The sequence below is a fragment of the Cygnus olor genome, chromosome 7 (assembly GCF_009769625.2).
Source record: "Cygnus olor isolate bCygOlo1 chromosome 7, bCygOlo1.pri.v2, whole genome shotgun sequence".
NCBI lineage: Eukaryota > Metazoa > Chordata > Aves > Anseriformes > Anatidae > Cygnus > Cygnus olor.
The window spans coordinates 10,286,368-10,311,486 of NC_049175.1; the positions used below are offsets into that span (position 1 = coordinate 10,286,368).

At 41.3% G+C, this 25,119-nt stretch overlaps 1 protein-coding gene across 2 annotated transcripts in view; it reads left to right on the forward strand.

Annotated features, from left to right (window-relative positions):
* Positions 1–25,119, forward strand: part of CABCOCO1 (ciliary associated calcium binding coiled-coil 1) — a 101,127-nt gene that overhangs the window by 67,255 nt on the left and 8,753 nt on the right. Inside the window, exons 11-16 of one of the 2 annotated variants that reach the window (XM_040563782.1) lie at positions 3,453–5,207; positions 5,384–5,483; positions 8,049–8,139; positions 22,528–22,734; positions 23,772–23,873; positions 24,611–24,742. The gene's annotated coding sequence lies outside the window, so the exon portion shown is untranslated. Of the gene's footprint in view, positions 1–3,452; positions 5,484–8,048; positions 8,140–22,527; positions 22,735–23,771; positions 23,874–24,610; positions 24,743–25,119 lie in introns of both variants that reach the window. The other variant, XM_040563783.1, reaches the window with a different exon arrangement.

The window sequence follows — 25,119 nt, forward strand, 5'->3', positions numbered from 1 at the left end:
TGCAGTTAGCTCCATTAATAAGAAAAATAGAACTTGTGATATTTCTGCTATTTCACAGTACATTAGTAAATTGCCTGCTAACATGTTAAGTAGTGGGTCTGAAGCACTCCCTCACGTCAAAGCCAGAAGCGTGCATACTGTACTGGGGAGTATTGATTCGAGGAGTACTTTTTTTTTTATCCCTTCCACCTGTAAATCTGTGCTTGCTTTTGCCAAAGTAAGACAATGTAACAGTGATGCTTAGTACATAGCATTGAACTAGGTCTTTGATTTTGATTGGAGCCGAGTTCTCAATGTTCTCTCCTCCTAAATCATTTGTAGGCAGCTGGGTGAGCCTGCCAAGCCTTTAGTCTGAGTAAGGACTTTTGGTTTGTTTGTATTTCTGAATGAGCAAGGTGAGACAAAGCAAGCTCTTTACTGTACTTCCTTACTATTCACATTTACAGTCATCTGCAATTGCCACGTGACAAATTTGCCACTAATACAATTTTTTTATTGAAGCTTTTATACCTGGTGATTTTTGGATAAAAGCAAGGTTCAGATTTTGTGTTACTTTTGCTCTGAGATCATTTCAGCTTTTTTTTTTTCAGATGTCACATTTCAACTTAACAAATTGCCAGTTCATGCAGCTCAGATGCCCCAGAAGTCATTTCCAATGATGTACTGTAAAAGCAGGACTGATACAGATCTCTTGACTACATTTAAAAGACTTACCTTTGGATTACAGGGTTGCAGATGAGACTTTAATTCTGTAGAATTCAGTGGAGAGATGCTCATTTGCCACCAAAGGCTCCTGCTTTTTTTTTTCCCTACTTCATTTTTTTGTGAGTAGTAAGGATGTGGGGTCTGATATTCTGTAGAAGTAGTTGAATAAATTATTCAATTGAATTCAATAACTATCAATGCCAATATTTCTGTGAAATAATTCTTGTGCAGGGCTGCATGATGGTATGTCTTTGTTATATATGACACCTTTGTATATTGTCTCTCAAACATAAATCAGAGGGATCATCTTTTACAACCTTAATCTCCAGGCTTACTCCCTGCTCAGGTGAAACGCTTCTTGATCTCAACAGGCATATTTACCTTGGTGTGACTCAAGTGTAACAGAGGCGTGCTTGGGCTGCTTGAGGCTGTCAGGCTGGGACCAGCAGCAGCCTGGCATTGGCGGGGTGGATGTAGGCTCAGGAACCAGGAGAACCGGGCTGAGCCCCTGCTCATCTCTGCTGCACCACTGCCTGCTCCCCCCGCGGTGTGGGATGGGCACAGATACTTCCACACAATGGAGGAGTCTCGTACCCACTGGTGGTTTTCTGAGTAAATACAGAACTTGGAGAGTGAGTCTGTCAGTCTCAAAGCAGGAATTTAGATCTGTTTGCAATCCTTTGTGCTGTGCTCCTAACAGGCTGAACATGTATGTGTTCTACATTATTGAGAAACATTGTGATTTAGATGGATGCACATTATTCCCCAGCTTTGTGTCAACAATCAAATATGAGCTTTTGGATTTATTAGTTCCCAGTCCTACACCTATCTTAAATCATTATCATATAATAAGAACTCTATATGGTGCATTGTCAATAAAACCTAATATTGAGAAGATTACTGATCATCTAGTACAAATGGAGAGCACTGTAAATGATTTAGAGAATGTGTGTCAAACGTTAAAGCTATCTAATACCTTCTAAAGTAAGTTGATAGTCATAAATCTAAGATAAACGAACTGTAAAACCACTTAAGAAGAAATAATACTTGTTTAATCAGGCTTCCAGTGAAAAGACTAGGTAGAAGAGAAATTCACAAGGAATTATTAAATCTTTTCTAATTCAGTACATTTTTGATAGGGAACACAAACCCACATTTGATAAGCGATTTTGATTACCTAAAACTATCATTGTAATAGTGCTAAATTATGACCCCACTGGAAAAAAAAAAAAAAAAAAAAAAAAGGAAGAAAAGACTAAAGGGCATCTCTTTTATGGCTTATTGAGATCTCAGTTTTCCAGATTCAGCACTGTGTATATCAGATGGAGATATAAAGGGTATTCATTGGAATTACCATGTTGCTGGATCATGGGTGGTGTGTTGGGTTAGTTTCTGTTGGTTTGGCTGTTCCTGTTCACTGATAACAGAGGTGGTATGTTCATTTAATGCTTTCCCCTGGGAGGAACAAGATGTTTATTGGGGAAAGACTGCTTAAAGTAATAGTGGAACAAACTCTGTGTTGTTGCATAGCTGAGTGGTAACTTACATAAGCTTAGTCTGTTGATTTCAGAGTATTTTCTGCACTCGGATCCTGGAGAAAATTGTTTCACTTTCTATTTTTTTTCTTCAGATCCATTTGAAAGGTGAGTAAGTGTAGATAGCGGAAAAAATAGGTTATGATTTTCATTACCAATGTTCTGATACTTCAGTTCTTATGCAGAAAAAAACCTTCCATTTTCTTCAATAGGTTTTTAAGTCCACTTGTTAATTCTTGTTCATCCTCTTGGCTTTATGATTGCTCAGAGCTCAGCATCACTGCCAGCATTTATTAGACCTTGACACAGAGCTTTTCTTAAAGCAACTGTAAAAGTATATTTAGCCATGGAGAAATCTTTCCAAAGAGAAGTGTGCTGTGACTCATGTGACTCTGCTGTTGCTCTGTTGACCTGAGCAGACTTACTCATCGTTTACATAGTGGCACATAGACAAGATTAGATTCTGGCTTGATGCCTTTTTTTTTTTTTCTTTCTTAAAGATAAAATGGATATCCAACTTCTTTTCCCTTATGAAAAATAAGGACACATATGTTGCTTTGATTGGAATTAGTGAATGAAATGCAAATGCATCTGATCCATTTATAACTCATATTGCAAAAAATAACCAGGGGATGATATGGTTGTGGCCAAACCGTATTACTTACTACCTGTTTTATTCTTGCTCCCTCTCAGATGGGAAAACCTACATGTGAGCCATTGCTATGCGCTGGCTGTAATCACATCAAGTCGTACAGCAGTGTTTGAAATGGTTGTTTTCATAATAGGGATACAACCTTGGTAGCAAATTTCCGTTAACTGTGAATTTTTGAGATACTGAAGTCTAGCTGAAAGAAAGCTTGTTGATTTACTTTCTGCTTTCCCTTCAGCTGGTATAAAGCTAGAGTCATTTTACTAAAATAGCAGCTAAACTGAGCATACGTTAAAGAAATATCATTTCAGAAATCTGTCAGCCTTGAGAACATTTCTCTTCCATTTCCTGAGAATACCAAGGAATAATTGGTTTTGCTACTCTGAGGCAGAGCAGCTGTAGCGTGTATAAGTTGTATGTGTGTTGTATGTGGTGTATTAGTTAGTAGTTTAGTAGTTTAAAAAACAAAAACAACAAACAAACACACATGCGCGCGCGCACACACAAAAACAAACCAGAAGCAACAGCTGGACTGACTTTTACCTGGTATTTGGTTGTTACAGGAACTGCAGCATCTGGCCTGCCAGCAGAGAGCAGGGAAAAAATCACGTGATCAAGACTTCCTCTGAGAACTGGAAGCTAAGGCCTTCGTCACATGAAGTGGTTTGTGAAAAGGACAATTGCTTGGAAATGATCAAATTTTATTTTGATGTCAGTGCTTTTTAAGATCTATGTTTTGGGTTGTTTGATTTTTAAACACTGAGGGGTCACAGAAAGATGGTGATAACAGGTAACTAGTAGCACATACTATTTTATGGAAGTTAATTTGTCAACAGTCTGGGAGATGTGGATGGCTCAGACTGATCGGAAGTGGAAGGCCACTGGAATTTGATTTGATTTGATTTGCATTGCAGGACCTGAATGGGCAGCTAAATGAGCAAAGAGGACTGGAGGGCGCATCCTTGACTTACGTCAGCTGCAAAAACTCTGTTCAGGGGGCCCTAGCAAGGCTTGCACTGGTTGAGGACCTGCCCCCGTCCTCGTCCAAGCTACATATGGGAGACACCCTCATTCCTTACTTATAAGCAGGCAAATCACACATGCACACACATTCCTCTGTTATAATTAAATTAAAATCTTACTAATTTGGAGGCATACCTATCACGTTCTCTTCTAGGAAGAAACTATTATTTCTTCTTTTATTCTTTTCTGCTTGAATCCTAAGCTATCAAGGGCTTTCAAAGAAAAAGGAGTTTTTCTTTAGAAAAAAAGACTATTCAAATTATTCATGATTTATATCAAGAAGGGACCTTTCCTCTTTCAACTAGTAAAAAAGGGGGAGTTTGATCTTCCTCAAAATCATTTGAGAACCTTGTAGATTTCTTTCCAGAGCTAAAACTTTCTTACAAAGCTTTGGATATTCAGCAGAATAATGACTATTACATAACTGAAGCTCAATACAATACCATGGGGCTAATAAATGGTCTCCTGGTTCTATAGAAAATGTAACAAATCATAATAGCACTTATTGGGACTAGGCCAGGCACAAATGACAAAGCTGCTTTTGAAAGCGAGTTCTGGCCAGAAATATTCTTGGACCAAGATCATTTTCTTGACTGTCAGGGGTACATTTACTCCCTTTAATTTTCAGCCTAGATTTTATGTTGATCCTGAAACACTGAATAAAATCAAGCCTGTCAGTGCTGCTACTGCAGCTGTTACAGATGTAAATGAAGAGAAGGCTATTTAAGACAAGTCTGTTTCCCTGAATATGTTATTTTGAAATTATGCAGATTATACAAAAAATGGCTTGATATGACCTTATTGTGCCTTTTTAAAGGAAGAAAAGGATGCTACACTATTAAGTGGTTTATTAAAGTTTCCGATCACAGCTCTTATGCTTAGAAAATAATTGTTCTATTGTGTGCTGTGAAGCTGCTTGTAAATAACTGGCAAAGGGGTATACTGCTTTGTGTTCTCCATAGAGAAAATATTAAATTCAATTGATTAATCAAAAGGGGCATTCTTTGATGGAAGGAAACCTTTACAAACTTTATTAAAAATATTGAATGAACCATGAGCAAAGTTCATAATCTAAACTTCTGCTCTACTTTCTCAGGTGTGCTAGCTGCTGTGTAAACCTTCAAAAATTCTCATAAAGCAGGACATGAGATGTATTTAAAAACAAAACAAAACAATACCCAACAACAACAAAACAGAGCAGTGTATTCCAAAACCTCTATCTTGGTTTGTCTCTGCTATACAACTGTGGCTTCACTGTTTTTCCAGGAGTCACTCTATTTCCACTGGAGAGACAGGTATAATAATCAAGCTTTGGACCTTTTTTCAGTGAGTAATGCAGAAGCATACTCACATCATCTGTCTTTTCATGGAGAGCTTTTCCCTTATTCTGAAAGAAGAAATGAGATTGCTATCATTAAAGACAATCTAGGTATGACCTGCAGGCTAAACAAATGTCCCCTCTCTGTTTCAGGAGGACAGCAATCATGTGGACAAATGCAAGATGGCTGGTGAGAATGGAGACAAGTGAAGTGGAAACTCCCAGACCTGAGGGGAAAACAGAGCTCAAACAGGTGAGACTACCATATCTCTGTCTTGTAATCAACACTGAAATCATGGGCTGTATGTGAAAGATTACATGGAAAGCCATTGTGCTGTTCAAGGTCAAATGCAAGTGGAAATTAGCAAATAAGAGGTTTGTATTTAGCAGCAGGAAAAAGGTATCAGAATGTGTCCAGGTATTTTGATCGGAGGAAAAAAATAGAGGGACAGAATAACTGAAGATATATAGGTAAAGTGTGAATAAGAGAAACTGAAAACACTGATTGATCATGGTACAGTAACTTGACATGATTTTTGATTAGGTCACAAGGTAGAGTAAGTTCAGACTAAGCATTGATACAGCAGAGAGCGAGAGAAAGGTGTCTTCTGTAGCCACAAGGGCTCAAATGTTCAAACTTGCATCAGACCCTGGACAAGCAGTTATTCCAGGAAGCTATCTAGGACACCCACAACAAAAAATGTGGAGATTTGATGGGCATCCTCTGCCCTCTTTTTTTTTTTTTTTTTTTGTGATGCCTTCCTATATTGTCCCCTTCTTGTCCTTAGTCCAAGCAGGGATGGCAGCACAGAGCTGATGGCTATGCTTCAGTCAGCACACAGCCCAAATCTCTCAGAGGGATTTTCACAACTGTATTGACAAGGAGGTGAAGCAGGCAATGTGCAGATAGCATCCTGTGGTGACATCTAGCTGGATGGTGGCATGGAGAGCAGAGTAGGACAGAGGTGTCTGAGGGGACCCAGCAGAGGCTGTCAGAGACCTTTGTTCTGGAGGGAGCAATTCGTAGTTTCTTTAGAGTAGCATCCCTGACCTGATGGGGAAACAAAAAACAAAACCCCCAAAACTGAGAGCTTTCGGACTATCACTCTTGCCTGAAAGGGGCATGTGGGTGTCTGTCAGAAAAGCCTCTGTCTCCGGTTGAGTCCTTCTTTGTTCTGGAAATAAAGACTGTCCTTGGGAGCAGAGAGATTTGCAGTGAAGACCCTTGTCAGTCCCAGCTAGAGTTAATACAGAAGCTCCAAAACTGATTTGTTGTTCAGGTCAAAAGAAATTGTATTATTTATAAAACATCCTTCCTACATGCCATCCCATCCTATGCAGGACTGGTATTCAAAGGGCTTATTCTAAATACTCCATTCTGATAAGTCAACACATTAAAGAAAAGACAATTAAAACAAAACAAACAAAACTTTCATAGAATGACAGATAAATGTCGTGACAGATTAATACAAATTTTAAAACCTGAACATTATCCTCCAAGGGCGAATAGCTTCTAAATTCAAATTCAAAACAAAACAGAAAAAAAAAGGCAGAGAAAAATCTCTGACAATGCATTGCAGAGAATCATTTATTAGGTCTCTGTAAGTGATCATTTACATGAAACTTGCATTTAATCTAGTATTCAGCTCTTCCCTTTTATCTTCTGGCTGCATGCGTTTGTGGAGAACAGTGGTCCCTCATCCTGTCTCATCTCCCTTCCTGTACTGAACTGCTTTTGTTCACTTGGTACATATGTGGAGCGGGACATAAAGAAGAGAAGGCAATTTTGAATATTCCAGTTTTGTTTCTCTCTCTCTGATTCTGGCTTAGACCAAAAGCAGAAATTGTCAATTTCTGTTTTAAAGGTGAGCAAGATCTTTCAAAAACGTATAAATTCTCAGTTGTCTTCTTGGCAGTAGAGCCCTTTAGGGTCAAATCACAGGGGAAGAGCCTACAAGACACAGGATTATCTAGGGTACACAGAAATATTAGCTTCATTACACTGTGCAGATGTAACTTTGGGATGTTAGCAATAGCATGTGGGCTAAATACAGACATTATTTACATGTGCTGCTATTGCTAAAGCACCTAAGCCAGGTACTTCAGAATTAGCCCCATGTATCTGAATGTGTAGCAATCACTGAAGTGATTGCACTGTAAACTCAGCTCAATATCCTGAATTTCTGCATAAAACTGTTACACATCTGGATTGAGATGTAAAGCCATCTCCTTGATCTGCTCTTAGGAGTATCTTGCTCGGGGAAGTTGACATGACTTGAAATTCTCTCCCCTCTCACAAGAATGTGGCTCACGGCTTCTCCAGGCCACACTGACAACTCTTGACAAATGTGGGTTGCCGGCAGAGGTATAATATTAGCTTTGGAGATCTCCAAAAATCTGAGTGCTTCTCTCCTCATGTATCCCCCTGTGGTGTGTGCCCAGCTGCCCTGCTAGTCTCCACCACTGATTTCTGTGAGTGACAAGCAAAGGCATTTCAAATTGAAAGGAGGTATTTAAATACTGTCAGGAACAACAGATAAAATGACCTCAAACAATCCCACATAAAGTCCTTTGTTATTTTCAAAGCACTTTCCCAGCTTGACACCTTTGCTTTTTCATATCCAATATAAAATTCAAAATGTTTTATTCCAATGCAGTCCATGAATATAAAATATAAATATATCAAACCTCACACTGCCTTTTTTGTGCTACTGCTTTGAAAAGGGACCTGAAGTAAACTCAGCATAAAGATCAAGAAAATTATTGAGAAAATTCCACTTCTCAAACTTCTGTTCCCCTTTGTCTTGTTCTCATTTAGAACAACTTTTCTCAAGCAAGTATGCATACAGCAGTAAGGAGCAGTGCAGATCCAGAAGGCTCTGTGGACTACAGCTCAGGACCGCCTGGGGGTAAGCTGACTGAACTGTTTCAGGTATCACTAGCACTGAGGACCTACACAGACAAACTGTCTTTCTAATACCCTCCCTAAAACCCCATCTCTCTGACACCTGCACTGCTCCTCCCCATGGCTGTGGCTACTTTCCTTTACATATCTTGTTGCTGCAATACAGCAGTTCTTGCCAACCTCTTGCCAAAGCCAGAGGTTGCTTTTACACAGCCTCCCAAGGGGCATAACGTTTTCCACTTGCCTTTACACATTCTAGGCTTTATATTGCTCCAATATGACCCTCAAAACCAATCCCTCCTTTCTTTTTGCTATTGCCATTGCTTTATGTTATTGATGTTGCTGGAGAACTTATGTCCGCATTATGCTGCCCTCCTATCTGGTGAACGTGGCATCCCACTGCCACTCGCTGTTTTACAAGGTTTCTTCTGCCCTGCTCAGTATGTAGGTGAGCACAAGAAACAGCACAATGATCTTCATGCTGTGCACAGCTCAGCACAAGTTGATGCTGTTTGTCAGGAGCAGGAAAGAGAGCTGGATTGAAGAAAAGCAGTCCCATTTCTCAGAAAAGCCTCTGAGTTTTAAGTTTGGAAAAATAGAAAGGTGCCAGTAAAGGAGGCAGGGGCTGGCAATGCCTCCTGACACCGTTTTTCTAGGATGCAGAAGGTCAGTAGAAATGGCCTGTTGTGGTACTATGCCTGAAAGGCTGATATCTAATTTCTGCTTTCTTTTCTGCTAATTGCTGTGATTAAATGACTTTGAAATTACCTCAGAGTAACTGAGTACAGGTTTGGGGCCTGTGTGTACACAGAAATTGAAGTAAATCAGTTTAGAGATGTTTGGAATAGGCAGAGCTGGCAGCATGCAGCAGAGCGCATAGCTGGGTGAATTTGCATCTTACTTAGTACATCAAAAAAAAAGTTTTAAGCTGTGACTTGGAGAAGTCAAGCCAGGAACAATAAGCTTGTCTAGAGAATTCTGGTATTAGAAACTGAAGGATATGGAACCCTGTCCAAGGTAAATATTGACGTGACTCAAGATGAACTAGTAAAACATTTAATGAAGCTGAAAATAAGGCATCTGGGATAGATGTTTATTGTTAAAAATGAAACATTTAGTAAAAGTAGCATAGTGATGATGGAGGTTATTCATAGGGAAGCCAAGCTGGAGAAACAGCGTCTTCTGAAAGAAACTGACTCAGGTTATTTGTGAAACATGGAAAAAATTAGAATTGTAACAGAGCTAAAAATGTAAGTGAATAGCAGATGGTCATTATGGACATTCAGAGTGGATTTTGGAGAATGAATCATACCCAGGGACAAATTACTCAGGTGTCCAGAATAACTCTATTGACTTTGACGGATTTCTCTGTATGTGCCTTTGTGTAACTGAGAGTTTACTCCCTTATGCTGTGTGAGGACTGAATATTAAGAGACTTCGAGAAAAAGTACTGACTTTCATTCATTCCAGTATCATTCTCGTGATGATAGAGAATAAGTTGCATTAACTTCATAAGGCATTTCAGGAATATATTAGGAGCTTTTCCCTTTTGTGCAGTAGGAAAAAAAAGCCTTGCATGATGCTGTGAAAATAATCAGAAAAGCTCCATTAAACTGGAAATGGGAATAAATTGTGCTGCTATATTAGAAGTCTTACTCACATGTAAGTCTATGGATTTATCAGAATGCTCTACTGTAAAATCCACTGAGCCAGGCTGTGGTGAGCCAACGTTACATTCATATGTTTACTCATGGTATAGATATCGGGGAAGAGATACCAAAAATTGAAATTGTTTGCTTAGGAGTGCTCTGTAAACCAACTTTATTTTACCTCAGAAATGCAAGGCTAATGCATCAAGACTGATTACATACAAAAGATATATTTGATCTGTTCACATGTAGCATGCCTATAGTTGTGGTATTGCTATGTTTTATATATGTGTGTATATATATATATATATTTTTTTTTAAAAAAATCGATAAACTATCCAGTGCTTATGTATATGCAGCTGTAGTCTTCCAGGTGGCTTTGAATTGCAATACAAGGATGTCCATTGTCCCAGCCCAAAGGCACAGGATAATCCATATAGCTGATCGTGTGGCAGAAGGAATGGAGGCAGGGCAGGAGGAGAAGCAGGGAGGGATGCCCAGGAAAGACAGTGACAAGGGCGTCACCGTCACTTGGACTAGATTTAGAAGATCCGCAAGACAACCCATCCACTTCCTTCATTTCCTGTTTATTGGGAAGGTTTCCTTTGGCTTGTCTTGCTGTTACGGCCATGATCAAATCATAGTTGCTGGTAGATCTTATTACTAACATAAACAAATAGCAGATTATTTTGTTATTGTCCTAAGCTTCAAAGCTGAAGCTGATTTTAGAATCAGTAGGATCTACCAATATTGACATGCAATTGAAATACAAATGGGATGTTGATAATATGAGACATATGTTGCTTATGCAGATAACTGTGCATCACTTAAATGCTCTCTGCAAAGCACCTCAATATGTTGATCAACCAGCAACTTCAGCCAAAGTAACACTTGAGTCTCACATTCTTTGAGATGCTACACAGCAGTGCAGTGACACCCCAAACTGTGCTTCTTTCCAGCTCTGCTTGTCCCAGAGGGGGATGTGGCAGATATGTAGAATTACTGTTGGCTTTGCTCTCTGAAATTCATGTTCAGCAAAGGTCTACTCTGAGCATAGCAAGAATGATTTTATTGATTTAAAAATAGTTTAAAAGCAAATAAAGACTTTTTGTTATCACGCGCACACACATTTTCTCAGTTTTATGCTCATAAAAATATTATTTGATTAGGTCACTATCAGAAACGCAAAGCTGCTAACTGAATGATGTGGACAAAACCAGGTATGTACAATGCCTTAGCAGTGGTGGGGTGAGATGTTTCATTCTGCCTCTTTACCTTTAAACGCCAGCCAATGTAATTTTTGTTTTTGTCATTGTAGTATTTGGCATTATTCCCATATGTACAGACTGCAACATCTGCAAGTCTTAAAAATTAATATAAAGTTCCATAATTGCATAAGCCTTGCTTATTTTAATAGTCCTAAACAAGCAACTTTGCTTTGATGTAAACCAAGGTGCAGGCAGTGGATACAGCGCTCTACTTGTACCAAGCAAGCTGCTCAGTGGGGCTGGTGGTGTTCATGTCCGTGTTGTTGATACTCACGTGGATGATGATTGCAGTGTAAGGTCATGCTCTTGAGGAACAGAATGTAGACATCAGTTGCTGTCACATAGAAACTTAATAGGTTACTAGTAAGTGGAATTGTGGGTAATCAATTACAAAGCAATTAATTTGATTTGAGGAGAGCTTATTTCTGTCACCTGGTGTCCACAGATATCTAGCAGGAAGGTTTTTACCACAAGTGGAGGCTGACCTTGCTTCTGGAGGTTTTGTCATCATTATGCAGTGATCACAAGGTGATGCAGAAGCAGGTTTGGGGGGGATGATCAGTCATGGGGGGGGTGAAAAAGCAGGCTGTAAATTTCCTGTCTCCACCCATTAGTCCAAGTCAATGCACTGAGCAGTCTTGTTCACATTACAGGGTAGCTTGCCCTTTTTGAAGGGAGAGGAACCTCATCTTCCAATTTACAAGTTACCATTTATTTTGTGTGCTTCTTTTTTGCTGTAATGTGGCTGTAGTGTTAAAAAATGAAAGTTAAACATCAAAGACCTCTTTTAGTTGTGTCTAAAAATATGCTGGCTGCAGCGTGGGAGAATTCACTTGAGCTTGCATGAGAATTTGCCACAAGAAAGGGATTCCTGGAGCTGCATGTTTATCTGTGGCCAGCTAGCATCCTCCACTGGGCAGCTTGTTGTCACTGTAACATGTGCTGGGGAAGCAGAGAGGCTGTAGAGCAAGACTCTGCTTCCCAAGAAAAGCTGCACCTGAATTTGCAGAACTCGCACTAGTTTTTGGTCCTGTAGTCTATGTACTTTACTTCGGGGTCTTTCTGTGAAGAGTAGGCATAGCATCGATACGGCTGTTGTTACAATCCAGGTACTTAAAAATTAGCTCAAACAAGAACACAAGTGCTGGGCCATGTGAGATGCAGCACAAGTAATCACTGCTGCTGTGTTCCAAGGAGCAAATCACCCATCTTGTGTTCTTTTTTTGTTTTGTTTCTTTAATTCATGTATTTCTAGGCTTGGTGTGTGAGGTTTCATTTTCTTTCATTTGAAAGGTTTGAAAAGAACACCATCTGTGGCTGTGTACTTGAGTTTGCATGTATCTTACTGAAAACCATAAAATGACCTAGTCATTATAGATTCAGATGTTTTACAAGTATGGTTCAGCATTTCCAGATTTATTAAAATAATGGTCCCCTGTTTGTTTTTCTAAAGGTAGGCAATGTAGAAAAAGCTGTGAGCAATACCATCAAACCTTGCTGTTGCCAAGCACGTGGCAAGCAGTTTTAGAAATGATTCTGTCTTTCTTACATGTTTATAAAGCGTTAGAGAATTTTCTGACTGTAGCACATTTCAGCATAAGGGAAACAAAAAAAACTCAGTCCCTATATTTCGTGTGTTCAGTAGCGGAAGACTGAAGAAGCACAAGACAGGTGCTTTTTGGAAAAGAATGAAAGATCTGAGGAGCTGATTCATGGTGAAGTAGCATGCTTTTAGCTGGGAAGGTTTATTGTAGCTGAACCTCCTGCCATCCCTGTAGCCGATATCTTAGATGAATCAGCAACTTGCTATTTTTATCTCAGCTGCACCGATAGAGTTTATAATATTGTTCTGTCAGTGCTATTTATACATCGTCACATGCCTGACTACTCCAGGCTGTGTTGGTGGGTTATTTTTTTTTTTTCTTCTGTCTTAGATGATGTCATCATGAAGTAGGCATTTGTATTGAATGAAAAAGCTTTCTTCAGAATAGCAACAATTAAAGCTTATGTCAGAGTACAACAGCAGGAGCCACTGAAATACAGAGATAAGCTCTCCAGTTTTAAGTCATCTCTAAGAGAGGGCTTTCGGTGCTTCAGTAGCTGGTCCCCCTGAGGAATGGTTTGTTGTGAAGTCCTACAGCTCTCAGTGCCAAACCTGTCCTTTGAGACAGGGACTTGTAGGGAGCAGTGTGCTCTGAGGTCTGGGACCACTCTGCACAGAGGATTTGCTAATGGGGTAATTATTAAAGGGAAAAAAAAAAAAAAAAAAAAGGCTTCTCCAAGAAGATTTCTTGCTGAACCTATTCTGCATCTTCTCAGTCATCCAAAAACAGAGAACCAGAGTTTTTCTTCTCTAATCTTCTGCTTCTGGATGATACTTATCCACCTTAAATACTTTTGCCATATTGTGAAGTTTTAACAACGAGTCTGTACAGGCTCAGCCAGCTTGGAAGCTCGCAGCCTTGGCATGCGTGTCTTTCTGAAGCCAGAGAACTGAAGCCCATTGTAGTATGAAGCAATGGAAGATCTACAAATGATTTGCAAAGGAAGAATTTGATGTCCTCAGTTGAGGACACGTTTGTTTTGTAGTGTTCCAGTGAGCCTGAAATTCTTTGCTCTGTCCCTATTCCCCAGTTCATCAAATGCATTTCCAGCTGTTTATACTCATTCTGTAAGGCCAGCAACATGTCAACATCAACAGCTGTGTTCTTCTGATCTGCTACTTGTGTTTGAGCTCTTGGAGGTTTAACAGCTGAAACTTTAAATCAGTGCAGTTCAAGCAAAATATATACAGCTTCTTCCTAGAAGCTGTTCCTCAGGAGCTCCATATGTCCTCCAGCCAAGCCATGACAAACGTATCACTGGGTCACAGATGGAGGCAAAGGAAAGAAAGTGTTACCCCCCACACTCTGCCCATGCTTGCAATAAGATCATGCTAACTAGGCAGTTTATTTCAAAAGTACTCATCGATTGGACACAATTGCTTGTTACCCCAGAGGTAGAGCTAGAACATTATGCTGTGGTTATCAGCCTTCTTGATCTGCAGACCTCATTGGAAAATGGAGGCTCAGACGCACGTGTGGAAAGCCTAGGCCTGCTGTCAGCAAGGCTGTGTTTTTCTCAGATGACCTTCACAGACTCTCCATCTGCTCCACAGACACTCAGGGATCTGCCTTGCCCAGGCAGGAGAGCACTGCTCTAGTTCTGGAGAAAACTGGCCAAGCTGTCTTTTCATAGCTAGAGTGGCCACTGCTAGGTTGGGAATGGCCCTTCTAAGTGTTCTGCCATTTTTAAGCTCCCCTTGAATGTTTTCTTTCCAAAGCCTCCTTCCAAAGTTTGGTTCTGCAGAAAACATGTCATCATCTGATAAAGGCTCAAAACAGAAACAGAATGGTATAAATAGAAATTAAGTAAATCAGGAAGAGGTGCCAAAGCAGCAAAATTCTAATGATAGTGGCTGTGTGTGCATGTGCAGTGCAGCTTCCAGCACTCACCAGAGTGCCAGGCTGCCAGTCAGTATTCTTAGAAACATATGCATCTGCTGTGTCACTGGCACTGCCTGCTCAGCCTTGGACAGGCTTTTGCATCTTCTCACAGACTCTCTAGAAAGCTTTGGTTCATGCAGAGATTTTGTGCCAGAGCCTCACGCGATGCCTAACCAAGCCAGTTGCAGCCTCTCTGTGCCTGGATATTTTTTTCCATGCTTGGTAAACTGTGCTTGTGCCAGCTGGTGAGCGCAAATCACCATACCCTCCCACCAGCCAGAGTTTGTGGAAACTGCAGTCTACCTGTGTTGTCAATTCAGCCATGATACTGTGTTTTATTTCCCTCCTGAACCAGACAAAACGTGAGCCAGATTCCCAGCTGGTAAAAATCAACATGAATACAGTCAAGTAATTTGTACCACCTGGTGGTCTTTGTTATAGCCAGAGCTGGAGAGACAGAGCATATCATTTGATGCTTATTCATTATTGATGCCATTTTTCCATAGGGTCATTGATCACAGGTGAACAGGAAATCAGTGGGTGAGAGCCATTCCCTGTAAGCAGCATTACAGCAGTGGTCTTTGGGTTGAGATCCTTCCAGAAATGGCGAGTGTTTTCCAAACTGTGTGTCGTGCTGGCTCTCCTCATAGTCCAGAGCCCCTTGGTCTGGCTCCAGGCCTTGGCTTTTCCAGGGAGGGCAGCTTGCAGCCAGCAAGGGGGCAGCTCATTCCCCCCAGAGCTATGCTGGAGGTCACCCACTCCAGCCTTCTGTGGGTCTAGCTTTTTACCTCCAGTTCTCTTTATCCTGCATGTTAGGACCTGCTTAGTTTGAAAATTACCAACATTGTAGAAAATCTTCGGGAGGAGAAGAGGGTATGGAGTCAGAAGAAGCGGGCTGAAACAACATGTCACTCCTGGGCTGCCTACCTGTATGTTTTGGCTTACATGTATATTGAATTGAGCACCCGTGCTTTTGAGGGAGGAAAAGCTAGAAAGGGAGATTTAATATGTCTTAATGTGATGCTGCCTTGCTTGAGTTTGTGCTGATGCAGATCACCTCATCCTGAACATTTGTTGCCTTCTGCTGCGTGCTGATGCTCCTCCTTGCCAGCTTGGCTTGTGGGTATGTGGCAGGGGACTGAAAGGCAAGGGAGAGATAATAGTCGCTGTTCTCTGAAGAGCTGCTGGTCTCCTGAAGTGCAGGGGAACTGCCAAGTATGAGCAGTGTTTTAGGGAAAGGTAACATCTCCTGTTAGACCAACCAATACGCTCAGAGGGGAAAAAAAAAAAAAAAAAAAAGGCAGGCAAGCCTTTTGGCACATGGTTCTGTGTAATTAAAAGGAGCACACTGAATGAATGGGCCTGGAGTAAGGCAAGCAAAAATAGAAACGGCCATCTGTCAATACATTACTGGATGGCTAATTGGGAAGCCTCAGGTCTCAACCACTAAATGTCCTGCTTCATTTCTTTACAAAATAGAGGTAGCAATAGAAACCTCCTTGGGGACTGGGCACAGCTCAGTGCAATGGGAGCGACTGCGTATGCTCCCCAAATGTGCTTCTGTGGCAGGTATGATGCTGCTGTGTGTACAAGGAGATATTTCTGTCCTGAGGTCCACTATCCTCTCATGGTCAGACAAATGGAAAAGTCCCCATGGCAGGGAAAAGACATGGGGCAGGTTCATATGGGTTGTCTCTACCTGCTCGGGCAGGAGAGCCCAGCTGCAAAGTCTGCAGTAGAGACAGAGATGAGGCAGGAGAGCTGGGACTGTTAGATTTGTCAAGATGAGATCCTTACGTTACTTTGGGATGCTACCTCTACAAACCCTACTTGAACATTATAAATCTATATGTAACATGTACTTAATGCTTGATTTCACAGTCACCACACACACTGGAAACATTATTAATGCCGTGCTGTAGACAGGAGTTAGTCCAAATTAAAGGCAGGAAATTCCAAGTTAGTATTCTTATGGAAACTGTGACAGCTGAATTATATGGGCTTGTTAAGGAACTAAAGATAACCCCATTCAGAGTAGATAAAACCATTATGTATGAGCAAGGAAACTGAATTACAATTGTAGTGGGAGCAATAAGTCTGAATATCTTGACTGTTGTGTGCAGTAAATGGGAACTCCACCATGCTGTTTTATTAGTTTGGCACTTTTTATTTAGGGACAAATGTTGAAATTCTTCACCTTAAAACTCAAGTGAAGGTCATAAAGAGTTTTAAGGATTCAGACATGGCATTTCATGCCTGGTTCATACAAGTAGGATGAATTTGATTGATTTCTCTTGATTGTTTATTCTGTCGTGGTCTGTTGGCAGATGTAACTGTGGAAAGCATTATGAGTCATCTTCAGATTTGCCAGGAGCAGACTGTGCAACTTGTAAGCAAATACTAGAATTAATTTCTTGCTGATCGCAGCCTATTCTTCTGGGACAAAAACCATGGCAGGATTTTGGAGAATGAAAGTCTGACAATGTCCATGGCACTGCCTCAAGGGCCAGGTACCTCCTTCCCCCACTGCATGCCTCTGCTCACAGACGTGCACTCACAGGCTGTGAACAGCTTCCTGGCAGCTCTTGGGATAACCACTGGGATGAAGGCCCCCAATATGTCTGGTTGCCATCAGCCACACTGCACGCTTGCAGCTCCCAGGCAGTCAGCTTGTTGGAGGACCTTGGGAAGCACTTTGGCCTGAGGAGAGCATCCCCAGATGACTTTTGTCACCTTTGTTTGGGGACTGTTGGGAGAGGCAGTGGGGTCTGGTATCTGCTGCCCCTGCCAAATGCCCATCCCAGATGAACATTCTGGCAGCCGCTAACCCCTGCTTGATGCAGGCAGAGGAAAAGGACATTTCTGCTGGCACTGCCAGGAGGGGAAGGACTCTGGCTTTTCTGAGGAGCATGAGGGAAACAGGGACATCATCCTGGGCCAAACCCACCATGTGCTAAATCTTCCAGTAGTAAATACCAACCTGTTTGTGCCCATATGGGTCCCCTGCAAAGTGCCTGCTGTTAGGGGCTGTAGTCAGTGTAGCTGTTTTTGAGCGACATCACTTAGAAAGGAGAAATGATGTTGAGGTATTGGCAGTGACCCAGTTCGTGGTGAGAAGGTGTGCGACAGGGCTCCCCCAGGAAGGACTCTGTCAGTGTGCTATGGCACTATTGAATTGGATATTCTGTCCTCCTCTCCTTTTAGCATTAAGGGAAGACATAAGAAAGCTTGATTAAAAATGTGGGCATTTCAGGTGATCATTCTTCACCCACTATTTGAAAAACAGCACCCCTGCAGCGGCTGCACTTGTGAGATCCAGAGGAGCAGTCGCACGGTCAGGCTTCCTCTCTGGGCTGGGACTGGCCTTGGGCTCTGCCTCAGCTCTGGCAGAAAATGATGGCCGGATTTTCAAAGGTGGCTATGGGAGAAGTTTTTCTGCAATTTTAATGCAACATCCCTACCCTACCACTAGTTCTTCTCTTCCGAGACAGTAATCAATCTAAAATCAACATGGTAGTTGCGACATCTTGCTTCTGCTTTGCTTTGTTTTAATCAGGCTTGCTTGAAATGTCATATTTAAATGAGTAAGACTCTAGAAAACTCATCCATAGACTGTCAGGCAGTAGCTGTGTGCAGAGCTTGGCACAAGGCACCTGGGACTACCTGAGATCTCTAATTGCCACCCATAAATATCAATGTGTGGAGAAGGTGAATGCAAAGGACAGAAAATAGCCCTACTCTATGCTGTAGCATGATTCATGCTTTTAAGATCAAGATTGAAAGTCTCTGTTAGATTTCAAACTATGATTTTATTTTCATTTACATCAAAGGATTTAAGAGCCTTCAAAAGCCAGCGATTTTAAAAATAACTTAAAACATACTGTCTGGCAATGTGAGTCTCGCTTAGCACAGAAGCAGCCAGGCTCTCCTCGTATAAAGCAAATAACTGAAAAATCAGAATTAAAGAAATGCCTTGTCCTGAATTTAACTCTGACAGCTTGCATCGCATTGTTTCAGGAAAAAGATTTTATGAAACACATGCCCTTGCAACCAGGACATAGCCCAAGGTGATAAGCCCTACGTATCAGCGAAAGCCGCGCACCATAGAAGCTTGTGTGAGGGTTTGGAGCCTTGATTAGAATTTTGGGGCTTGTTTGTATTTCAAAAGCAAAGCCACTGAGCTGCATCTTGAAAACCATATTCCAGGACAGGTTTCCTCAAAACACAGCCAAGGTTTGATCAAAAGGTTCTCAAGTCTGCGAGCCTTTTGACAAACCCGATGAATGTTTACACTTGCAAAGTAAACCCCAAACCAAGGAAATTTGCATGGGCTTGCTACGGAGATTTTTTTTTCTTCTCCAGTTCTTGCCAAAATCTCATCTATGCCCTGGGATTGGGCTTTTGTGGCTGGCATTCTAGTATTTGCATTGATAACCTTGCCTGAGGCACACACACAAAAAAAAATATCTACACCCAAACAAAATATTTGGCTGTATTTGTAAAACCCCAAATAAAAAACAAGCTTGTATTTGGGTTTAATCGTAGCATCCTTTCATATAGATTGGACTGCACAATGTTCACTTGTCCAAAGCACGGGGCCAAGCCTGACTGCACGAAGAAACAGATGTTAGTTGTGGGGCAATAAATGCCTAAATGAAGTGCCTTTTTCGCTGTGCGTGGGTTTTTACCATCAGACAAAAGTTGGTGTTCGTTTCACTGATAGCCCCGTGCCTCCCCTACCGCTGCCACCGCAGCAGGACATCCCTTGCCCAAGGAAACCGAAAGGCTCAGAGCACACCGGAGGTGTCATTGATTTAGAAGAGCTGCTGGGAGTTGCATTTGTAGCAGCTTTAAGTGACTGAATTTGGATGATTTCAAACTCTGGCCAACCCTGCCTTGCCTGACCGAGGCGTAGCGGGTGACAAGATAAAACATGAGCCCGGCACGAGAATGTCGGCGAGCACATGCACCGAGCCTCGCGCCGGGCTGATTGGAAGCAATGGAAAAAACAACCTAAATGGCTTTTTTTCCCCTTTTTTTTGGGAGCGGGCCCTCCCCGAGCCTCCCGGCGCAGCGGGGCCCCCTGGTGGCCGCGGCGGCGCTGCGCGGAAGCGCTGGCTTTCGGGAATAGCCGCGCTGCGCAGCTTGCGTAACGGAGGGCCGTGAGGAGGCAAGGCGTACGCGCGGCCGAAGGAATATTAAAGTTTCACTACCAGAGAAATATCGCGGCTGCCAAGGGCTGATTAGTCATAAAATCCACAGCATTATCGCCATCCATCACTGCCTTTCTTTTAATGACCCAACTAAAAAGAGAGGCATCAAAGTTCTGTTGTGGTTGTTGTCGTTTTCGGGGGAATGAGGTTCCCGAAATGAAGGACAGGCAGTGGGTCTCGACGTGTTCTGATAGAAGCCTGCCCAAAAAAACCTGAAAAATCATTTGAATGAATCACAAAACATATGTTATGTTTTGCTGCAAAAGCCATGAAGTTTATGCAGTGCTCTATTATGGTGACTGCTTGGCTTTTCATGCATTCCTAAATTACCATGTAATCTAAAACCTTGTTTTCAGCTGCTCTATATTGGAAAGTCCCTTGCAATAATCAGGATGATTACAGGCTAGTACAGAGAACAAAACTTGTTTGTATTATTGCAAATAAAAAAGTAGTTTATCAGAAATTTTACCTTTTCAAGGGAAAAATAAAGATAATCATAATATTTTTTTTTTCCCTTGCTGGAAATATTTTAGGCATGGAATTAATTTTGGCCACTCTATGACTTAAAAACACATAGATACTTGGTGTAAAAATATGTTTCTTTCCTGTAGGGACTTGACTCTAATTGGTGTGCCAAAACTATCTCACAGAGATTTCATTGTCTTATCTACTTACATCATCTTAATGCGATTTTATTTTACTTTGTCAAAGTCATATTAATGTAAATGTGTTCTTGATAGCAAACAGAGTTCTTTTTTATGCTAAACAGGATTCAGCTGACTCTAATAAAACAGCTTGCAATCCATTAGGCTATAACTGTAATATAGTTATTTTGTTTCCCAAATAAAGACTGTGTCAGAGAGCTGTATAAGGATTTTTCTCTTGTTTTTCCACAATAATTGCTTGGGTGGGGTTACATTCTGATCTTTAAATGAATAGTATCGCTTGGAACAAACACTTCATATATCTTTTATCTTCCACTTGCAATACAGTTCTGAGTTTTCTTTGAAAATGCAAAGCTACTTTTCCAGATAAGTCATCAAAATGTTTCCAAAGTATTTTAACTGCCAGATTAACTATATCTTGAATACAAAGATAGATGGCTTACATTCTTTATGCAGAAATCCTGCCAATGCATAGCAACTAGCAACAAATTAATTTCTTTTGCAACAGTGAAAAAAATCTGCTTTGCTATGCAAAGCTCAAAAAGGTAAATAGATATTTAAAAAGAAAATAAGGTTACTCATTCTGAAAGGGTAATCTGTAAGCAAAGAACAGAGGATTAAACATACACTTGCTCTCTTTACAGAATCTGTGTTCTAGCCTTCTCTTAATGTATTCAGCTAATTAAGGACTGCAGTGACCTTGTGGCAGATTTTGAAATCTAGGAAGTTATGTTTTATTTTTTAATTTTTTTATTATTTTTTGTAATGCTGCCTCCCCCACAGAGCTTAATACAATCTGTTTCAGGTCAAAGTCTGTTTATGTCAGCAATGTTCGTACTACACAACTAAAATGTTTTAATGCATTTATCAACTGGAAAATATTGCAAACATTTCATTTCCTTTGATACAGACACAAAAAACCCTCTGCCTTCATTGCAAATTCTTGTTCATATGAATCACTCTGAGTAATATTTGCTTTAACTTTCGTGTGGTTCTACAAACAGTCTTTATATGGCTGGACTTCAAAGCTGGTAGAAATAAAGGTTAGAAATGTGATAGGAGTAATCTATTATTAGGCATGAAACATTAAACCACTTTTAGTTATAAGCCTTAAAACCTGAATAATCTGGGTTTTTAACTTGCTGCATATTTATTGTGTTTTCAGTTACTTCGGTCATTTAGCATGGAGGGACTGTTTTGAACAGAAATATTTTCCATAGGAATACGAACCACAATTGGGTTTAATTTTTCCTAATATTTAATTTAGAGAAACTGCAATATTATAACAGGCTTCTCATATGTCAAAGCTGAAATAGTCTGCTTGGTGTTTCTTGCAGTGTAAAATTAATCTCTTACCAGCATGCTGACCCGAAAGGCAGGTTTTAGTAAAATAGGCATGGGGTAAAGGAAGGGGGGGATGGGAAAGAAAGATAAAATCTCGTTCTTCAAATAGCAGGGAGGAAAAAAATAACACAGAGGAATGTCACAGCCTGCCATTGACATCAAATGACAAAAAATGTCCCAAATGTGTGTGTGTGAGAAGTTTCTTTGACAAAAAAAAAAAAAAAAGTATGAGCTTTATCCGTAGCTGCCTACATGGTAGGAATGTTAATTGTTAAAATCTGCACTGTGGCATTTCTTGTAAGCAAGAGAGTTGTAGTCGATGTGCATTCATGTTTGCCTCTTCCCTCCCCTTTGTATATTTACAGTACAAGGAATGTAGTAATGTTCTGAAAGGAGTCAGATGTCGCAGGCAGATCTCTATAGATTTGGGGAACTTTAAACTGCTCCACTGATAGGAGGGGGTAGGAACAAAACTCTGCATTGGTAACATTTTGTTCTTGATTAAGTTTGTGTACTAATACAGTAGATTAAAAATAAGTCCAACAGTCAAAAACACGTAACAGTTCAAGCCAAACAGGTCATCCAGAAATAAACTATCATTTGAAATCCAGAATTTAAAATTCTCATGAGCCTGGGAAAACACAGGGGTACAGCCTGGGCCTGATCCTGGCCCCATCAGCACCAATGGGAATTTTACTATCAATAACATGAGAAAATCAACATTTCTCTGTTGATTTCAAACCTAAAAATTTTATTTTGTTTCCTTAGGTCCCACGATCCTGGCTTACTACATCTGCTGGTGTGGGAGCTGCCCCATGCCGTGGAACAAGGAGATTCACGCATCCCTTCCCATAAGGGTGCTGTGGGCTCTGCGCCGCAGCGATTCTTCCAGCCCAGAAGTAGGTCACCTCAGGTCTCCTCACTACAGACATCTCAGCCACATGAAAAGCAAACCCAAGACATCATGTGGAGCAGGTAATAGATTTAAAGTATGTGCGTGGGGAAGGTGGTGTTCCCGGGGTCCCCCAGTTTCCCATCAGCATTGTGTGTTTTTGAGGAATTTGTTGGCTTCCTTCACAGCAGTTTGCAGGACAGTCCCTTGGGAGGAACAGGGGAGAGGTGCCTGGGCCTTTAGGTCAACAGGCCAAGTCCCCCGTGTGTAACAACCTCTGGAGAAGCCAAGCTAATTACCTTTGGCGTAGTGGTGGGACCCCACTCAATGGCGATTTGCACATTTGAGAGTGGAAAAATCTACCTGGCTATTTATATTTTGGTCGGTGAAAGAATCAGGCCACACCCACATATCTCATTTGTATAAAAAAAAAAGCATCAACAGCATTGTAGTCTCCACCTTTCCTTCTCCCGTGCTTCTCTAGTGCTCCTGGTCCTGAGCCAGCCTGGTTTAATAGGTTACACTGCAAACACTGGGACCCTGGTACTTTGCAAGGTTGCACATTCGCAGGAAGCATATGTGCACAAAGCCGTAACAGTTGCAGACTAAGGAGCAATAGCCCTGGCAAGCAACTGCGAGAGATGTTAATATTGCTGGGGAAGGTGAAAACGTAATTGAAACCGTTTATTTTGGTGGCATGTGGGACTGAACAAGGCGATAGTTTCTGAGCAACAAATATCTGTAATTCGCTTTTCCTGGTCTTACAGACTTTTAATTTGCTCTACAAATTGGTTAGTTGGAGAGCATGTAAACACCAAGAACAGTACATGGCAATCCATTAAACATTAACTTATTGTAGACTTAAAAAAACAAAACAAAAAAAAACACCCCACTCTTATGATATTAAAAACATAAGGCGAAAGAGATGCCAGGCTAGTGAATGAAGCCAGCTGACTGTTGAGAAGAGACTATGGTTTTGCTCTATAGCTTTGCCGTTTTCAGTAATCTGAGTCACTGAGATATTTTTAGGCACAGTAACAACTTCCATTGTCAAGTAATTTTTCACTTGAATTTTCCTCAAATAATGCTGCCCTCCTGGCCCCCAAATTCCTTTATTCAGCAAGGCAGAGTACTGCCCTGCATGTCCTGAGGAGGAAGGGGAGCCATGGAGAACTCTGATGATTCGGACCACATGGTGGAACAAGATAGATCTCAGCATCAGGTTGGCAGGATATTTCCCTTTCTTCAAAGGTCTCCAAGCCTAGCAAGCTTTTCTTTGATATCTTTCCAAATGGATTTATCAGCGTTGGGGCATATATTTGTTTAGATTGTTCCTGTAGGGTGGGACTTTCAAAGGAGGAGAAGAGTGCCAAGTGCCAAATTCTCACCAAGTTCTCCATAAAGATTTCCTTAGTTTCCTTTGAAAATCCTAGCTCTGCTCCCCATCGCTCTGCACATCGCTGCTGGAATGGTGCCCGTGGTACCCTGCACAATGTGGGCATAAGGGATACAGGAAAGATTGTGACATTTCAAAACACAGAAGGAGGAAGAACTGCCTCTAGACAGAGGAAATGCATGAAAATGTGGAGGTTGGGTAGGAAACAAAGAGGGAAATGGAGACCAAATTCCCTTGGCCCATTGTGTTTCTTTTTCTTTTTACACAAACACACATACACACGCCTGTTTACTATTTTTCTTTGGTTTTCTGTTCTCAGTGTCTTTCTGTTGCATTTTCTCTTCTGTCATTTAGCCCTCTGCTATCTTTTAGAACTACCGTTGAGGCACCTCGAGATGCTATAAATCCAGCAAAAAGGGAGCAGAGCATGGGTGGAATGAATCCACTGGACAGTTGGTTGTTTTCTAGAGACCCAGGGTACGAGGGCAGAGCATTTAGGCACAGAGATGTTGACTGGTTGCCAGGCACTGCCTGATTTTTCTGCTGTTTTACCTTGATTTCAGTGGCTGTCCCGTGCACTTGTGTATGGTCGTACTCCCAACGCAGCTGAACATGGTCCTTTGGGTGTGTTCCTTCCCCCTTGGAGATACCACCTGACAGCATGGGGTCTTTCCTAGATGTGTCTTAAAAGAGATGTGAGTGTACACTGTGTATTGAAAGCACGGACAGAATCTGGCCTCAACAGCAAACTTTTGATCATGCTCTGAGTTTGAGGCACATTGGATCACCACATCTGGTGGTAATGGTCCTCCTCTGGGCTCCTGAAGAGAAAGTGGAGGCCTCTGCGCTAGGGTGGAGGCTATAGGGAGTTAAGAGATTTGGCAACTGGCCATCCTATGCACTTTTCATAAAGTGGTAGCAAAGACCTCGCTAATTTTAATGCACAACCTCAGAAGTAAGGAAAAGATCTACAGAGAGCTGTGTGGAAATATTCACGCTAGTAGCTACCAAATAACAAACTGATGGCCAAGCAAGGACTGCCAGAGCTGTTTGTTCTCTTGCCCTGGGGAAA